This window comes from Mesoplodon bidens, assembly GCF_964165515.1.
Source record: "Mesoplodon bidens genome assembly, chromosome: 10".
Taxonomy (NCBI): Eukaryota; Metazoa; Chordata; class Mammalia; order Artiodactyla; family Ziphiidae; genus Mesoplodon; species Mesoplodon bidens.
This window is the reverse complement of record NC_138172.1, coordinates 24,111,558-24,131,646: the sequence shown is the minus strand read 5'-3', so window position 1 is coordinate 24,131,646 and position 20,089 is coordinate 24,111,558. Positions and strand designations below refer to the sequence as shown.

The 20,089-nt window shown below is 38.6% G+C and overlaps 1 protein-coding gene across 3 annotated transcripts in view; it reads left to right on the top strand.

Annotated features, from left to right (window-relative positions):
* The window catches only part of SLC25A26 (solute carrier family 25 member 26), a 143,167-nt gene that overhangs the window by 16,510 nt on the left and 106,568 nt on the right, over positions 1-20,089 (top strand). The gene's annotated exons all lie outside the window — the stretch shown is intronic.

Below are 20,089 nucleotides of genomic sequence, written 5' to 3'. Positions count from 1 at the left end.
TGGAACTCTATTTCCTAGAACTCCCTTTCCAGGAGGGTTCCAGGTTAGCCTGGCTACAAGAGAAAATTGCTCAAGATTTGTAAGGAGGAAGTAAAGCAGCGGTTGTGTTCATGCTCAGAAGGTTGGTGGGAGGTCAGGCACTGTTGCAGTTCATACACCTCATCACTGATCTGTTGGCTTCAGGCAGCAGTTAAGCCTCCAGCTCCTCCAACTCTCACTGGGTCTTCTCCTTCAGCTTCTCTAAATTTTGAGTCAGTTGTGTGGGCTCTGTCGTGAAGGGTGCCAATTTATGCTGTAGGTCACCCACATCATTGAGATTGGTGAGGGAAAATGCGAGTTCCAGTTTGTCCTTGCTCGTCCCCATTTCACATCCATGTTTCCTTCCTGATTGCATGCCTTCTAAGTTTCTGTCCCAACACTAGATGCAGAAGCAACAGTTCTACACAAATTGCTTACCCAGCTCCCACAATTACTGTTTATATCCCTGTAATAACTTCTTATTCTTACCATTCTTAGTGGTTCTACTTCTCTGATCAACCCTAACTGATTCAGAAAGACTAGCTGAAAGGGAGCTGATAGTAATGTTAATATCAGACCAAGAAAAAAAAAGACTTAAAGCAAAAAACAAGGAGACCACCGTATAATGATATGAGGAACAATTCTCCTGGGAGATGTAGTAAACCTGAACCTGGACTAAATAGCATAGTCTCAAAATATAAAGCAAAATGTTGCCAGAATTATAATGAAAAATGAATACAATTATTATCTTCACTGGAGTTATTCACATCTATCCGTAAAAGTCTTAGGACCAGGCAGGTAACTTGTTAAGACCATAGAAGATTTGAACAACGCAATGGCGGGAATGGTCTAATGGATGTGTATGGAGTTCTGCACCTAACTGCTAAAGATGATTCATTTTTTTCAAGCACACTTGGAACATTAATAAAAGTGTGTGACCCAGTAGTCCACAAAGCAACTTTCAACAAATAGTTTAGAAATAATGTCATACAGATCATTTGGTGTCTGATTATAATGAAGTAAGATTGGAAAGCAATGACGAAAACACAGGCAGTCCATCCCTCCTATGTGTTTAAAAAATTATCCAACTCGTCTGTAAATAATTCATGAGCCAGTAAATCATAATGTATGTGGTAAAATATTTGTAATTAAAAAATAATACAGGAATATATTTTTTTTCTAAACTAACACAGAGAAGAGTATAATACAAATAAGAGCTTTCCCACCCCCTCACCCACTTAACCTTTCTCCAGTCCCTCCTGCCTACTACTAATGGACAACTTCAATTAAAATTATTTTTGTGTATCCACCCAGAAATTGTCCTTTACTATTGTTACTTTAAAATCACATTGTCTTGTTTGTTTTGTATGTATGTATGTATGTATGTATCTGCCTATCTCTCTATCTAGTCTGTCTTAATAATCCCAGAACGTTGTTAGGGGCAGGGTGCATTAACAGGAATGGACAAGAAAGTGAAGAGAAGGGTCTCGGTTTATAAGTTTCTTATCATTTTGTCAAGTAGTATATATCGTTTTTCATTTAATAAAGTAGTGGTATGTATTTACATTAGGAAGTTAGAAAAATGAATCAGCCTTTATAAGATTTACATAAGAAACAACTGTGATATATTGTGGTTTTGTTTTCTGTGCACTGTTTTCCTTTAGAAAATTTGGATGAGAATCTACAAACTGTTTTGTAACCTAATTATCTTCTCTTGAGAATATGGTGGATGAGGGTGATGAAAGAGAGAGATTGCACTTTATGGAATTCCCTGGCGGTCCAGTGGTTAGCACTCTATGCTTTCGCTGCCGAGGGTGCACGGGTTCAATCTCTGGTCGGGGACCTAAGATCCTGTGAGCCACATGGCATGGCCAAAAAAAAAAAAAAAAAAAACCCCAAAAAAGGAGAAAACAACTAAATAAAATAATAACTGTTTTGAGATGTAATTCACATACTGTATGATTTATCCATTTAAAGTGTACAGTTCAATGGTTTTTTGCTGTACTCACAGCTGCAGCCATCGCCACAGTCAGTTTTAGAGCAGCATCATCACCCCGAAAAGAAACCTCGTACCCATTAGCAGTCACTTCCCATTTCCCCCAACGTTCTCACCTTAGGCAACAACCACTGACCTACTCTGTCTCTATAGATCTGCCTATTCTGGACATTTCATATACATGGAATCCTACGAAGTTTCTTTCTGAGGTGATGAAAATGTACTAACATTGACTAGGATGATGGTTGCACATGTCTGTGAATATATTAAAAACCATTGAATTGTATCCTTAAAATGGATGAATTTTATAATATGCAAATTCTATCATATTAAGCTGTTAGAAAGGAATAAGAAGAGAATATTATGAAAACCATATGTTAATAAATTTGAAAAATCCTTGAAAGATAAAAACAAAAAAGTGGAATCCTACAATCTGGTCTTTCGTGACTGGGTTCTTTCACTTACATTTTCAAGATTTCATCTATGCTACAGCATGTATCAAAACTTCGTTCCTTTTGATTTGCAAATAATAATCCATGTGGTAGAGGTATACCACATTCTCTTTGTTCACTCATCAGTTGCCTATGTTTTTGATTTTCTTGGATACATACCTAGGAGTGGAAATATTGGTCATATGGTAACTTTATTTTTAACCCTCTGAGGAACTCGCCAAGGCTGTTTTCCAAAGTGGCTGCACCATTTTACATTCCCACCAGCAGTGTGTAAGAGTTCCAGTTTCTTCTGTACATCCTTGACACCACTTGGTGTTACCTGTCTTTTTTTTTTTAACTTTTTTTAAAAAAAATTATTTATTTATTTACTTATTTTTGGCTCTGTTGGGTCTTTGTTTCTATGTGAGGGCTTTCTCCAGTTGCGGCGAGCGGGGGCCACTCTTCATCGCAGTGCGCGGGCCTCTCACTGTCGCGGCCTCTCTTGTTGTGGAGCACAGGCTCCAGACGCGCAGGCTCAGTAGTTGTGGCTCACGGGCCTAGTTGCTCTGCGGCATGTGGGATCTTCCCAGACCAGGGCTCGAACCCGTGTCCCCTGCATTGGCAGGCAGATTCTCAACCACTGTTCCACCAGGGAAGCCCCTACCTGTCTTTTTGATTGTAACAAACGAATAGATATTCAGTGGTATCTTATTGTGATTTTGACTTTCATTTCCCTGGTAACTAATGATTTTGAGCATCTTTTCATGTGCTTATTGGTTATTTACATATCTACTTTGGAGAAATGTCTATGCATCTCCTTTGCTCATTCTTTAATTAGGTTGTATTTTTGTTAATAAGTTGTAGGAGTTCTTTATATACTGGCAAAACTTTTTCCCATTCTGTGCATTTTTTTCACTTAATGGTGTCCTTTGAAGTGTAAGTTCTAAATTTTGATGATGTCCAGTTTATGTTTTATCTTAACATTGCTTGTGCTTTGATGTCATATCTAAGAAACCATTGCCTAATCTGAGATCATGAAGATATTTATACCTATGTTTTCTTTCAAGAGTTTTATAGTTTTAACTCATATTTTTAGGTCTTTGATCCATTTTGAGTTAATTTTTTTAATCTGGTTTGAGGCTGTGGTCTACCTTTATTCTTTTGCGTGTGTATATCCAGTTGACCTAGTGCTATTTGCTAAACTATTCTTTACCCGTGGAATTGCCTTGGCACCCTTATCAAATACTAATTGACTTAAAGGTAGGGTTTATTTGTGGAACCTGTTCTATTCTATCGATCTCTACGTCCATCCTTATGCTAGTACCACAGAGCCTTGATTACCACAGCTTTGTAGTAAGTTTTGAAATCAGCAGTGTGAGTCCTCCAGCTTTGTTCTTTTCTGTCAGGATTGTTTTGCCTCTTCTGGGTCTTTTGCATGTTTATGTGAATTTTTTTTTTTTTTTTTGCCTTACCTCATGGCTTGCTGGATCTCAGTTCCCCAACCAGGGATTGAACCTGGGCCATGGCAGTGAAAGCCTCGAATCCTAACCACTAGGCCACCAGGGAACTCATTATGTGAATTTTAGAATGAGCTTGTCAGTTTTTGCAAAAAGGCAATTGAGATTTTGATAGGGATAACATTGAGTCTGCAAATTCATTTGGGGAGCATACCATCTTAACAAAAATGCTTAAATTTTCCAGTCCATAAACATAGGCTGTCTTTTCATTTCTTTAGGACTTCTGTAATTTCTTTTAACAATGTTTAGTAGTTTCACAGTATACGTTTTACACTTCTTTTGTTAAATTTATTCCTAAATAATTTATTCTTCTTGATGTTATTGTAAATTGAACTTCTTTCATTTCATTTTCAGTTTATTGCTACTGTATAGAAATAAATTCATTTTTGTATATTGATCTTGTATCCTCCAACCTTGCTGAATTCATTAATTAATTCTAAAGTTTAGTGGATTCTTAAAGATTTTCTATATACAAGATTGTATCGTTTGCACATAGAGCTAGTTTTACTTATTTCTGTACAATCTATATGTCTTTTATTTCATTTTCTTGCCTAACTGCTCTGGTTAGAAGCTCTAGTACAGTGTTGAATAGGAGTGGTGAGAGTGGACATCCTTATCTTGTTTCTGATCTTAGGAAGAAAGTATTTAGTGTTTCAGTACTTTTTCTGTCATAAAGGGTTACATTTTGTCAGTGCCTTTTGTTCATCAGTTGAGATAATCATGTGGTTTTATTCTTTATTTTACTGATATGGTGTATTACATTAATTGATTTTCAAATGTTAAAACCACTCTTGCAGTTGCAACCCAAATGTTAAAACTCACTTGATCATGGTATATAATACTGTTTATATAGTGCTAGATTTATTTACTACTATTTTGTTGAGGACTTTTACTTTATTCATAAGAGATACTGGTCTGTAGTTATCTTTTCTTGTGTCTTTGACTGGTTTTGGTATTAAGGTAAAACTGGACTCATAGAATGAGTTGGGAAGTGTTAAGATAATTTCTTTATAAGTTATTGTAAAGAAAAGTCATATCATTTTGGTTGATGAACACATATCAGATACTAATATATTTGGACAATCCAGGAGAAAAGGAATTATGGAGGAAAGAATCTCAGTTTTAAAGAAAAGCGAGTGTCTCCCTATTCATGTGATAATTTGAATTGTTGAGGTTATGGTGTGTAATATGGAAAAAAAGATGACCTCTGGTCTTCTTCAGCATTTTTGCATTTATTTATTTATATCTGGGATATATATATAATTTTATACTTTCCCGTTACTATACAATGAATTTCTTGATCTAAGAAATCACTTGGATGGTTCCTTGAAGAGAATCTTGAAAGAAATTAGCCTGAAAGACACTAAATTCACGGAAGTGTTTTCTATAAAACTTCCTTTTGTCATTGGTTTAAAAATGATTTTGCAGGACCTAAGCTAACTCTGGATTAAAAAAAATTGCCTTCATAATTTACTGAGCTTTTTAGTGTGATGAGACTAACAATATATTAATTTTTGAGGAGCAAGGAGCATAAAGTAGTAGTTCCTTTATGAGCCAGAGACCCCTTTAGGAATCTAGTGAAACCTGTGGTTGTCTCTCCAGGAAAGTGAACATATGGACAATTTGTGTACAATTTCTGGGAATTTTCATTCCCCCCACTCTTACCCAAAGTAAGGACTCCAGTGCTTGAATTCTGCCTGAATATTGGTTTAGTCTGCGATTTAAAAGCAATATATATTTAATTTAAAAAAATCTTTGAACCTGTTATCCTTGGTTTAGATTGTGTTTTTGTGATTATGTTCTGACATTAGAACCTCATTGCATGCAGTTATTTTCGAGTATATATACTCAAGAATAACAAATGGTGTGTCAGAGTTTCAGTGTCTCTCAGTTTGTAAAAATTCTGTCCCTTTGACTGCTCTTGCCTCTTTTTTTTTTTTTTTGCGGTACGCGGGCCTCTCACCGCTGTGGCCTCTCCCGCCGTGGAGCACAGGCTCTGGATGCTCAGGCTCAGCGGCCATGGCTCATGGGCCCAGCCGCTCCGTGGCATGTGGGATCCTCCCGGACTGGGGCACAAACCCGTGTCCCCTGCATCGGCAGGTGGACTCTCAACCACTGCGCCACCAGGGAAGCCCTCTAGCCTCTATTTTAGAATTGCCTGTTGCTTTGATTTAGTTTAAATATATCCTTGTAAGTTCAACACTTGGTTTACATTTTCTATTACGCTGCTGAGAGCAAGCAGCAAAAAGAACTTGGCCACTTCTTTTTTCATTTCCCACAGGGCCATCTTGCTTGAAAGCTGGTTTGCCATGTTGGAGGATAGACTTTCTTCAATTTATAAAATTTCTGTCTCTTAGACTTACGAAGGATATATAAAGTGGCATAATTAAATAGGGCAAAGGATAGCTGTTAGGTCAGTCATGTTAGTGATGCAGCTTTTGATTTGTAGAAAACACTGTATTCTAATATGTTAGTATCTGTAACTGGTATTTTTTTAAAAATTGGAGCCTTTTAAACGTAATATTCTTTGTGAACTGTTGGGCATAGAAGGTGACGTAGGTAGACTTTAGAGTTAGGAAATAGGTATCTGTAAGACTGGAAATAAATAATTCTAGGACATTCTTATCTTTATTGTGTCTCTTATGGTTTCCATGGTCCCTTAGGCAGTAAGGCCTCATGTCAGATGCCTTGTTATAGTTTCTGTGATGCCTGGAGAGCCTTCAGAGCAGCACTGATCAGCAGCAGGTACATAGGTTGAGGACTTCACCTGTGAAACATCTCTTGATGTTGACTTTATTTGATTTTAATTCAGTTACAGTTTAGTATGCTAAGAATTTTATTAGATTTATGAAGTTTGTGAAATGTTGTTCTGGTGTTCCTGTAATCTTTAAACTTTCTTAAACTTCCTGCAACCATTCAGTATCATTGTTCTTAATAAATGCTTCAGACACGTACCTACTGCCTATCTGTTTTAGTAATTTGCTTTCAGTTTCATAGAGCATAAATTGGTTGCAGACTCAGCCAAGTATGGTCACTGTAAGTAAGAGAACAGATGAATTTAGGAGGAACAAATAAGGAATATAAAACAAAGAACATTTATATCTGTCAGTGATCAGAAAGGTATAAAGAGACCTAGAGAAAATCAGATATAGTTTAGTGCAGTCATTGTTCTGTAACACACCTGCGCTGATATAAGATGGTTATGTTGCAGACACAATCCTTAGAAACAATACTGTATTTTTGTTGGCATTGAATGTGTCCACGGTTACTTTGTTTGTAGTGATGGTAAGTGTGTGAAACTTAGAAACAAAAGAACACTGCTGTAATAACCATTCCCTGTAGCAGCAGCTTGATTAAAAGTTAATGACAAATCAATAAAACTATAATTACAAGCTTCTACCTTATGTTTGTGATTTGGAATACAGTAAAATCGATCAAATAAGATTTAATATGGAACAACACTGAGAAGAGTCCCGTTTGTGCCATTTTTATTAGGAGGTTTGCTGTACCAAATCTCTAAATCCCTGCCTCAATTATTTTACAGCTCAGTTTTCATCAGACACAGAAAAAGCCCTGTGAGAAGTAGAATCTGTAATTAGATCAGAAGGGTTGGGGTGGGTTTACTTTAGTATAACAGATGCTACCATTGCAGTGGTAGTGATTTTTTTTCTTTTTTCAACTTTAGGATTTGACTTTTCCTGGGTCTTATCCTACTTACGGACTTAGTTAATATTGTTTTCAGAAATAGAAGAATTATTAAAATTTCTTTGCTGCTAAAATGGCCCTTGTGAATTTAATGTGCTCATGGGTGATGTCTGTGGATGTCCTTACACACATAGATGCTGGTAGATTTTTCTTTCCAGTCCTGTTCTAAGTTGGGATTGAGAAAGCTAGGAACCCAGTGATAACATGTTTCGTAAATGCTTTTCTGACAGCCTCTAACAGTACTTCACACAACCGTGTGGCCCAGGGAGCACCTACTTTAGAATCATTTGCCTGGGCAGCAGGTTACAAATAAAGATTTTTGGAGGTGGCATTGTGGGCCCTGCATTTTAAACAAGATTCCTAGATGTTTCTGGTGTTCAGTGATATATAAGCACCACTCGTAAAGGATTATCAAAAATTTTGATTTATACCCCAGTGGTAAATATTTCTATTGAGTTGACTTGGCAGTCATGTGCATAAGAATATTTCAGTAGGTATGGAGCACACTGATCAAAAGTGTGATTCCTTTTGTTTTCCTCAGAATTACATACTTTTAGGCCTACTAAAAAATCCTAGTTTAATAAACTGGTTACTTTTGAGGGTGGCAGTGTACTGCAGTCATTTGAGGGGCTCATTGAACATCAGAATATGGGTTAAGCACATCGTTTTTATTCAGCTTCCCCACTGAATTGGCTTCTTGGAGGATTAGGTGCATTGTTGTCAGGAGTGTTATCAGCTACACAGCACGGGGCATGTGTTACTTATCATTGTGTTTTCCCTAGCAGGGATTTAAGTTCTTTTTAAACTGTGCTGTTAATATCATGGTTTAAAGTGTATGTATAGTGTTTTTCATGATCTCTACTGGCCTTTTCTAAGAACCACTGAGCAAAACAATAGAAGAAAGGTTAACAACTTTTGAAACGTTTTTCATCTTTTGAAATGATCATGATATGTTTTGAAACATCCATAAATTAACAGAGAGGAACTCTCATTTGCGCTTGTGTTAGCAGTTTGTCAGACTCTTGTGCAGTTGTATAATTGAGTCATGGAAGATAAGTTGAGTGGAAAATAAGATGGGTATCCCTGAAGTTCAGTGTCACCGTCAAGTCAGAGGGAAGCTCGCAGGAATGCTGCAGGTGAAAATGCCTGTGTGTGTCAAGATGCACGGAGGCAGGAGGGTGGAGACAGTGCTAGGAAATTCGCTGTACAATTAGAAGCTGCAACCGAACTGTTAGATACCCAGCCACACTCAGACAGGCACTTTGCTTTCTGATGCATCTAAGCATGTGCCTCTCCCAAGGGGGCCTTTTGCCCTGTTCTCCCATCTGTTCATTTTCCAGTGTGCCTGGGAGCCTCTTTTTGTACTTCAGAACATTAAGTACGTAAGGCAGACAGACTTTGTAATTCCTTCTTAGGAATGCTAAATTATAAGAATTACACAAAGAATTTTCTACAGAATTGCGAAAAAGAACTTCCTTTCCGTTGCCTTTCCTTTTTTATGTCCTTTCCCCACTTGGACCTCTTTGATTCCTTTTATATCAGCTGCTTTTGTTCAGCTCCTCTTAGTTTCCTCCACCACTTTTGTTGTCCTTACCTGGCAGTGTGGATTTAGATCTTAGGACGGCCTAGTGTGTTCTCGGCCCTGGGGATAAAATGACCAGATACTGCCTTTAGAGACTTTCAGTCTAGACCTGCAGATGGACATGTAAGTATGGAAGTACCCTAAAGGGTTACAGGTATTTTAAGAAAAGTAAGTACAAGAGCCTGAAGGGAAGTGGATTAGAGTGGGTGGATGGGTGTTGATTCAGGAAAGGCCTCAGAGAATAGCTAGGCCTTGAGCTGCGAGTCCAAGGAGGGCTATTGAACTTAGGCAAAGCCCTTGTTAGACGCTTTCACGTTTCATGTGGAGCACAGATGTGACCCGGTCGTCCCAGAGGGCCCTGCCTGCTATGGTGAGGAGGTTTTGGCTGTTATCCTCTGAAGGGCTGAGCAGGAGAGCACCACTGGTTGGTGTTTTAAGAACATCCTTTGGCAGCTGTGTGGAGTTGGGCGTGGTGTGTGAATGGAGGGGCGGAGACTCTTCTAGAAATCCCGGGGAGAGAGAGATGACTAGAGCCTCCACTGAGGCAGGGCGGGGGATGCAGAGGGAGAAGGTGAGTTGACGAGAGTCAGGGTGGAGGTTCTTCCTTTAAAAGCCCTTCTAGCAGCGTTCCTTCAGTGCCTCTTTCCTCGTGGGTACCTGTGTCATCTCATCGTGTGTCTGTGTTGTGTGCCTGCTTGAGCTTGCTGTCAGTCTCCTGAGCTCAGCTCAGAAGCACACCCCAGCTCTCCAGCTGTCCCGGCCCTCTGAGCCCGAGCTGACAGTGGTAAGGGGAGGAAGAGGGCCGGGCCTGGCAGGACCCCTGTGCAGTGATGATCCTGCTGGTGGTCTTTCATTAAAGTACCCGCATGGATGTGCTGAGAGATTTTTCTCAGAGGCACTTGTCACAGAGCAGCTTACCCACCAGTCCCTCCACTTTCCGGATGGCTTCTCTCTCCACCGCATTTCAAACTGTTTTCTGTTGTGTGGACTTTTTCTCTCTGATGTGGTATGCAGCATTCCTTCAGGTGGTGTTGACTCAGGACCTTGGCCAGTGCGTTTCATTGATCGTCTTGTGTAGTTAGTGCATGGGAGGGGAGGGGAGCTCCGTGTTGGCTTTGTCTTTAAGAGCGGTGTCAGTTTTTGCTACACAAATTAAGTTTAGCTTTGTAGAAACAATGAGTATGATTTTCACGTAGGATGATGAAGCTGGAGAATCCAACTTAAACCACAAGAATGTTACTTGGTCAGTACCACCACTACACTGTTCATGGAAAAACCGAATACTTCTCTCCAAGATGAAGTTAAGATTAACTGCTTCTGAGGGGTCTGCACTTTGTCAGTGACAAAACTTTATTTTTTAACATATCGTTAAGAGTAGGGTTCTTGGTAGCATAATGAATTAAATGTTACTGTCACAAATTTGCTTTGGTTTGTAATTGAATACTTGTAGATATATGAGTGCCTGTTACACACCTAGTGCTGTGATTGGTGCTAAGAAACAAAGAATAAGAAATTTTGACCCCTGTCCTTGAGGAGCATATAAAGAACTTGGATACATTTATTAAATAGGTAGAGAATATTTTGAGGACCTCTGAAAGGAGGCAGCTTATGGATCATGAGCTGTCAAGTTACACAGATGAGGGTCAGAATGGTGACTTGTCCGTGTATTTGCTCTGTGTCTATAGGTCCTTTATGCAAGCTTACCAAGCCGTTGTTTTCCTTATCTTGAAAAGTCGGGTTAATGCTACCCCACTCACAGTTCTTGTAAAGCTTAAGTGATACAGCACTTCTTAAGTGCTCAGCCTAAGCATCTGATACATAAAGTGTTCATTAAGTGTTGGTTCTGGTCCCATGTCACACAAATTGCTGTTCGGAGCACATTTTTAGAATCTTATAGTTTTTTTTTTTTTGCGGTACGCGGGCCTCTCACTGCTGTGGCCTCCCCCGTTGCGGAGCACAGGCTCCGGACGCGCAGGCTCAGCGGCCATGGCTCACGGGCCCAGCCGCTCCACGGCATGTGGGAGCTTCCCGGACCAGGGCATGAATCTGTGTCCCCTACATCGGCAGGCGGACTCTCAACCACTGCGCCACCAGGGAAGCCCTAGAATTTTATAGTTTTGGGAAGGCTGTCAGTTCAGAAAATGAAGAAATTGAAATTCAAAGAAGTTTAGTGCTGCACACAAGGTTTCCCAGCTGCTGTGGACGATAAAACACCATTGCAGGGTGAATAGTTAGACAAATATTAGACCTTCATTTTCTATTTTTTATGTCATCTTTTAAGAATGGCAGAACTGATGCACAACTGGAGATGTGAGGTATATTACTTGGGTAATGCTAAGAACTCAGATCACTCTGGATTTCTTAAACTAAGACAAGGTCAGGATTCTAAAACTTGCATTTGGTTACATTGGTGGGCAAAACAGCGGCCCCCTGAAGATGTACTAGTCCCTGAAACCTGTGGCCATGTTACCTAACATGGCAAAAGGGACTTTGCAGATGTGATTAAGTTGAGGATTTTGAGATGGGAAGATTTTTTTTTGCATCATCCAGATGAGCCCAGTGTAATCACAAGGCTCCTTATAAGAGGGAAGCGGGTGTGTTAGAGAGGTTTTAGGATGTTAAGCTGCTGGCTTGAAGATGGAGGAAGGGGCCACAAACCAAGGAATGCTGGGGGCTTCTAGAAGCCCCCTTGATTTTTAGCTCACTTAGGCCCATTTTGGACTTCTGATCTCCAGAATTAGAATAGATTTTTGTTGTTTTAAGCCACTAATTATGTGGTAATTTGTCACAGCAGCAATAGGAAATTAGTGTAGTTAGCATTACAGTCTCCTCCATTTTCAGATTTTATATTGGTTGGGTATATAAATCCATCCATGAGACTTGTCATCAAATGTGAAATCATGGCCCCGTCCTGTTACAGAAAGTTATAAAAGTGAAAAAGCCGTTTGAAGCTTACCTCTGGGTTCTGTAAAATTCTGTAAATAACTTCAAGACACAGGGCCTAAAAGATATAAATTACTTTTGTTGAGAAGACTATTAACTTTTTGTCTAGAGTCTGGATTATCAAGAATGTTAGTTTTGTCAGGAAAGAGAAGACCTATACTTACAAAAAAAATTTTTTTTTTCTTTCCATGCCTATTGGCTATTTGTATACGTGGAAGGAGTCTTATTTATAAGGAAGAAAGGCATGGTGAACTTATAACTCAGTATGAGTGGATAAAATTTAAACCCTAAGGAAGGTACATTTGGATTTAACAATTACTTTTTGCATTATTTTATCAACAGCTGTGATTCCATTTGTAACCAGCAGATGGCAGAATTGACAAACAGATGAACTGTTCACTTGTAGGGGTTTTGAATTTAAATGGTGGTGTAGAAAGATAATGTTAGGTGTTCTTAATTTGGAAACCTGCTTTCTAGAAAGAATTTTGGGAATGTGGAATAAAATACAAGTAAGTAAACTGTGCTTTTAAAAAAATTTTAGAGTGCCCTGAATTTTCATTCTCTCTCTCATTAACTTGCCACTTGGAGTTTACTCTGCAAAGTCTAAAGTAGCTTTACTTTGAATGTGATTAAACTTTGATTGGCTCTATTCAACTTACTTAAGTTTCTGTTGAACTAATTATAGAGTTGCTGGTTTAAACATGAAGAATTAGCTGATAATTAAACCTGGAACCTTTAAACTCATTAGCCGCATGTAAATATGATATACCTTTAATGAAAAATAATTCTGGATCAGTCTCCCAGGGCAATAGAAATAAAAGCAAAAATAAACAAATGGGACCTAATCAAACTTATAAGCTTTTGTACAGCAAAGGAAACCGTAAACAAAACAAAAAGACATCCTGTGGCCTCAGAGAAAATATTTGCAAACAGTGTGACTGACAAGAGCTTAATTTCCAAAATACACAAATAGTTGATACAGCTCAATAACAGAAAAACAAACAACCCAATCAAAAAATGGGCAGAAGACCTAAATAGACATTTCTCCAAAGAAGACATCCAGGTGGCCAACAGGCACATGAAAAGATGCTCGACATTGTTAATTATTAGAGGAATGCAAATCAAAACTACAGTGAGGTATCACCTCACACTGGTCAGAGTGGCCATCATCAAAAAGTCTACAAACAGTAAATGCTGCAGGGGGTGTGGAGAAAAGGGAACCCTCCTACACTGTTGGTAGAAACGTAAATTGGTACACCCACTATGGAGAACAGTCTGGAGGTTCCTTAAAAAACTAAAAAAAAGAGTTGCCATATGATCTAGCAATCCCACTCCTGGGCATATATCTGGAGAAAACTATAATTGAAAAAGATACATGCATCCCAGTGTTCACAGCCACACTATTTACAGTAGCCAAGACATGGAAGCAACCTAAATGTCCATGTCCATCGACAGATAAACAGATAAAGAAGATGTGGTGAGTATATATGCATATATATGTATATGCATATGTATGTATATGTATACGCAGAAACACACACACAATGGAATATTACTCAGGCATAAAAAAATGAAATAATGCCATTTGAAGCATTGGCTTGGACCAATCTCCAGGATGGACCTAGAGATTATCATACTAAGTAAAGTAAGTAAGAGAAAGACAAATATCATGATATTACTTATATGTGGGGAATCTAAAAAATGATACAGATGAACTTATTTACAAAACAGAAATTGACTCACAGACATGGAAAACAGACTTAGGGTTACCAAAGGGGAAACGGGGAGGGACAAATTAGGATTTTGGAATTAGCAGATACAAACTACTATACATAAAATAAACGACAAAGACCTACTGTATAGCACAGGGAACTGTATTCAGTGTCTTGTAATAAACTATGATGGAAAATAATCTGAAAAAGAATATATATATATAAAATATATAACAGTCACTTTGCTGTACAAGAAAGTAACACAATGTAAATCAACTATACTTCAATTAAAAAAATTCTGGAGATGATAATCAAAAGATTTGGGTTTTCCCCTTGCTCCCTAGGCCAAATAGTTACCTGACCTTTGGTAACTTCTATCTTAGATTGATCTATATATTTAATACTGACATAATTAGCTTCTAATACGAGATGAATATTTATAGGCTGTTGATTAAGTTTTCTAAGGAAAAGTCTTAAGTTGGGTATGTTTTTGTGAACTATGTTGAAATAGTTGGGTAAAAGATACAGTGTTAATGCAAGTTACTGTGGGTGATGTCCAGCAACTTTGAAGAGCATTTCAAGAGTGAGAGGATGGAAGTGAGACTGTAAATGGCTGGCAGGTGATGTGTGGAAGTCTGGAGCTTGGCTTGGGCAATGAATGAACCAGGGAGTTTAGCAGCATCTTTCTCTCTCTCCTCTCTGCCTTCACTCATTTTACAATACCTATTGTGAGGACAGAGTTCACTGTGATTTTTTTTTCCTTTCATACAGTTAGTCTTAGGACTTGTAGTTTTGCATCTTGGTGGTCAGTAAATACTAAAAGGAGACATTCTGCTCTCCATTTCAAAAATGAAAACCATATCAGAAAAGTTTTTATTTATGTTAAAGAAAGAAAAGTCTTAGTAGCAACTTTAATATTGCAATCATTCTCAATTTAAAGTTCCTCAGATTTTTGGTATGTTAAATTCCACTGAGGCCAGTATTGCATTTTAATGCTGATTTTAAAAAGACTGGGGACATGTATTTTCTTTATGGAAAGCTTTAGTTGTCTGTCTTTTGTTAGAACTTTAACATATACAACATTTTTGGGTTTAATGAAAATGTCACCCTCCCTGGGTCATGGATTCATACTGAACCCCAGACGTCTGAGGAAAGGATGCTCTGAAGAATGGCTTTATCCCAAGACCCACAGATGACATTACCTTTATTTCCTTTCATAGGACCATGATGCTATAACATGTTTTTGTTCCTGTGCAGTGAAATACTCCTTGGCGGCTCAGATTCAAATCTAAGATAGATCAGAGTTAATAGAAAACCAAATGGAAGGCAAGGTAGTTGCTGAAGGAAATAGAGGCATTACTTTGTGGCCTCTTACACCAAAATTGCCATGCCGGGGAAGTCAGGAAACCGTGCTGGGTGCTTTGTACCTCTTCTGTTAGATTGTTTTTCATCTGAGAACCTTTACAAAATTTCTCTTCTGCTGTATTTTTAAGAAATAAAAATATAATGTAAGAACATGGAGGGTTATGAAGCATGAAGTTCTATAAATATTTATGCCAAGGCACAAAAGTGGACAATTCCTATTTTCTTGACATATTGGGGTCATATTTCACTCTTGACCTCTTGAGTTGAAAAATACAAGGTGTTAGAGTACCCTTTTCTTTCTTTTCTTATTTATTTATTTTCATTTCTGTAATGAGTTTTAGATGCTGGGAGCTGCCCTGTAAGGTTCATGTAAGTTTCAGTGGACTTAATTTTCTATCCTGGTTTATTAGCATGGATTTAAAAGTTTACACTCTTACCAAAAGTAACATAATTTATACCCAGTTTTAGGCCTTAGTGGTAAGCTCTTTAGTCTGTTTTGGGCGTGTGTGTTATTGTCACTAAATTAAAGCTAAATGTTGCTTTTGTCAAGGCTAATAAATAGGATTGCATCTAAAAGCATATTTTAAGTTAGTCCTTTGATTTTATTTTGTCCCTCACTTAAAATCTTTGGTGCATAACAAATGTTTTTGCCCTTTGAAATTATGTTAAAGAAACTTGTGAAGTAATCATACATGTTCATTGTAGAGAATTTAGAAAATGCAAGTGGGCAGAAAAGAAGGAGAAACATCACCTGTAATCCAACTCTATTTTTTCTAGTCTTTTTATAACTATATATAAAGGTAGTCTCTTCAATTCAAAGAAAAAGATATATTTTAAAAATTCTGGAGTATTGGTAAGGTATTTATTTGGAAATGAGTAATTTTTGCATTTCCCCTCTTCTTGGGTAGTTTTATTTACTTTACATGAAATAATACCAAAAAATAGTAGATAAAATGTTGTCAAACCTAAATAAAGCTTGGAAAAAAATATACCAGAGCACTTCCTGTCCCCTCCGCCGTCCCAGTTGATTCCAGTTGATTAGTAAAATTAATGCATATTTTCTTTTTGCCCTCACAGTATTTATGTTTAGTAGGAGAGAAAGTAATATATTTTAAAAACTATAAGTTAATAAGTAAAAAATTTTCAGTTAAAATAGTTTTTTTGGGGGGGAATGAGAATAGTGAGGAAATAGTTTATTTGGAGAATAAGGAGAATCTTTTGAGGTAAAAAAGAGAAGGTATGATTGGAGAAAATTAAGAATTTTAGAAATCAAAGCCTAAAAGTGTACCATGAAGATTTCTGGTCCAACAGTGCTTGAGAGATCACTGACAAAGCTGGGGCCACAGTCTAGGTCTGAAGACCCTCACCCAGACCACTGCTCATTCCCTCCTGGAGTTGAGCCCTGAATGAAAAGCCCAGTTTAGATGCAGGATGGTACCCTGTGCTGAGGGGCAGCACAGGCAAAGGGTGGTCATCCCAGCAGTGTAGGCATGTGCTTGGGCTCCTGGCTCTACCTTTTTCATAGCCTCTGGGGTCTTCATGTATTATCCCATTTCTTTCCTAAATTGTCAATCTCTGCCTTGCTCTTACCACTTTCCCCCATCCTGTGTACAAATACTTACCATCCTAGATAAGACAAAGAACTTCCTTTAGCTATGAACCCATCTCTCCTAACGTCTCCACCAGCTTCCTGGTGTAGTTCTCTACTTGCCTGCCTCCATCTCTGAATCACTTATGAATTCACCGTAATGGGTCTCCTGGCCCAGCCCGCCATTGAAACAATTCTTGGGAAGTCCAGTAACCCTCATGTGTGCACTGGTTGATACTCTTGACCCATTGCTCTGCAAATCTCCATCTAAGACTTCTGGTCCCCTTGAATATCGAGTAGCATTCTTGGTTGCTTTCAGTTGAAACTGATCTTGGCTAACCTGCGGGAAAAAAGGTTGGTTTTTGGAAAGTTGGCAAAGACTGTTACTTTCCGCTTCTCCCTTGATTTGGTTTGGGTGGCAGTCTGCCTAACCCTTTGCTAGATCTCCATTTTCTCAGCCTTCCTAACAAGGGGTGGCCATGTCACACAATTGTGGCCAAGTGGACACCAACTGGGGGCATCTGAAAAAAAAGAGGAGGCCCTTTTTTCTTGCCTGGAATCCAGTTGTGTGACAAGGTTACGCTGGAGGATATACAAGCCGCGCTTCTCATGAGGCAGCAAGCCTGTGGCGGGACCTAAGTTGGTGACAAGGCCAGGGAGGAGAGTGACTGACACCCTTTGTTTTCTTGAGCTGGGAAGCCTCTCACATATGAGAGTTGAAAACTGGGCAGCCACAGAAGACCAGTGTTCACCATAGCGATTTCCTCCTTCTCATATGTCTGATCAGTTCTTCTCTTTTTGTCTGCTCTGTAAGAGTGGGTGTTCCTTGGGCTTCCATTCTTGGCCTTTTGACCTTCCCTTTTTGCTCTTTATTTAGGTAATCTACCCTCTTGGTTCCAGCCATCACCTATATGCTGATGACTTCTATGTGTGTATCTCTAGCCTTTTATTTTCTAGCTTTATAGTCAGATATTAATTTCTTGGATAGACACAGCCCCTTACATGTGCCACAGATTTCTCCTGCTCACCATTTCCCAGAGTGAATTTATCCTTTTCGCTCTAAACTTGTTTTCCTCCTCTGCCCCCCTGGTCTCATTTAATGGAACCACTATACTGTAGGAGCATCTTACTCTCTCCCCACTCCTGACCTCTTATCAGTCACCAGGTCCTTTCATTTTACTCCTGACTCTTCCGTCAAATTTGAACCTTCTTCTCTGAGCCATATTCATTTCCTGGTATCTTCTATAGAACTGTTGTAGCAGTCTCAGAGCTTGTGTCTTGCCTTCTTTTTGTCTTTCCTCTTTGCTTCTTATCTTTCTCTTCTCTCCCATCCTGCAACTATTCTTCTACCTACTGCAGCCAGAGTGATGTCCCTAAAGCACAGGTTATCATTCCTCTGCCCAAACTTTGTGTGTATTTTATTTTATTTTATTTTTTATTGAAGTATAGTTGATGTACTTATATGTTACAGGTGTACAATATAGTAGTTTACAACTTTTAAAGGTTATACTGCATTTATAGTTATTGTAAACTATTGGCTGTATTCCTTGTGTTGTACAATATATCTTTCTAGCTTATTTTATATGTAATAGTTTGTAACTCTTAATCCCCTACCTCTATATTGCCCCTCCCCGTTTCCTCTCCCCACTGGTAACTACTGGCTTATTATCTGTATCTGTGAGTCAGCTTCTTTTTCATTACATTCACTAGTTTGTTGTGTTTTGTAGATTCCACATCTAAGTGATACCATACAGTATTTGGCTTTCTCTGACTTATTTCGCTCAGCATAATGCCCTCCAAGTCCACCCATGTTGCTAAGATCCTCTGCCTAAACTGTTCCAGTTGGTCCCATTGTCTATGCAGTGAAGTCCAAGCTCCTTGCATGGCATACAGGGCCTTCTTGGCTGTCTATCCAGTCTTACTCCCCATTACTCTTGACCTTAAACTTGAGGTTTTGGTGATATGGAATGGCTTGGGTGGGTACACACTGTGGAATGCTAACTTGATATGGGATGGTTCTGTTACCCCTGGACACCCTGCTTTCGTATTGTGTGCTTTTCTGTTTCCACTCCCCATCATGCCCTTTTTACCTTTCTTGCCAGCTAATTCTTGCTCCTTTGGAAGGTTCTGTGAAGGCATAATCTCTGGCAGTTTTCCCTCAGTCTGGAGGTTGGACTAAATACCCCTGCTCTCCGTTTGCTGTGATACTTGTCTTTGCCTCTTTTTAATTTTACTCTGTTTCTTGCCATGTATCAATATTATTGAAACTATTTATACGTGGCTGTGAGTTCTTTGAAGTCAGGGCACCATCTTAGTCTCCTTTACCAGGCAGTGTCTTGTGCAGTGTCTGGCTCTACATATTTTTGTTGAACTGAATCAGGTAAATTTGAAGGGAGACTGTGGGTGGAAAGCTATATTGGCCCAAATTGTAGATATCTTTGCAGACAAAAGGCATTCAAATGTTCGAACGAAGAAAAAGAAAGTAGATTATATTGTTTTGTAAGTCTTGTCAGTTTGGGGAGAAAAATAACTTCAGGTAATTAATGCACTCCAACTGATATGTTATTCTAACCATATCAGTTGGAGTGCATCCACATAAAGTACTATTACTTTTGAGCTACTTTTCAGAGGTGATATGCCCTTGTTAGCTGACTCCATGACACCTAGAATCACATTACATGCCATTCCTGTCCCTTGTTTCCTGGGGTTGCTGAGGCCTACATCTGTTCTGTGCCTACTCTGCTCTTACCAAGGCTAATACCAAAGAAGGATTTGCCAGTGTTTATACCTAGAGCAGGGGTTGGCAAACCATCACCTGTCTTTATAGATAAGGTTTTATTGGAACACAGTCACACCATTCACTTACACATTATTATCTATGGCTGCTTTTGTGTTCCCACAGCATGGTTGCACCATTGTGACAGAGACCATTTGGCTTGCAAAGTCTAAAATATTTATTATTTGATCTTTTACATTAAAAGTTTGCTGATTTGTACCTTAGAGCTACTTAATAGTAGAGAGACAAAGCCTTATATAATATCCAAACTGGGTAGTAATCTCAAATTAGGAATTAGGAGACTCTTGAAAAGGGCAAACATCCTATTTGGTGGGATGGTTTTGTTAAATTTCTTGTTTCCATTTTGCTGCGTGTCACTGAAGATTGTCCACATTTCTTACTGTGCCTCAAATATATATATTTGTATATGAAATATATATTGTAAAAGTTTTAAAA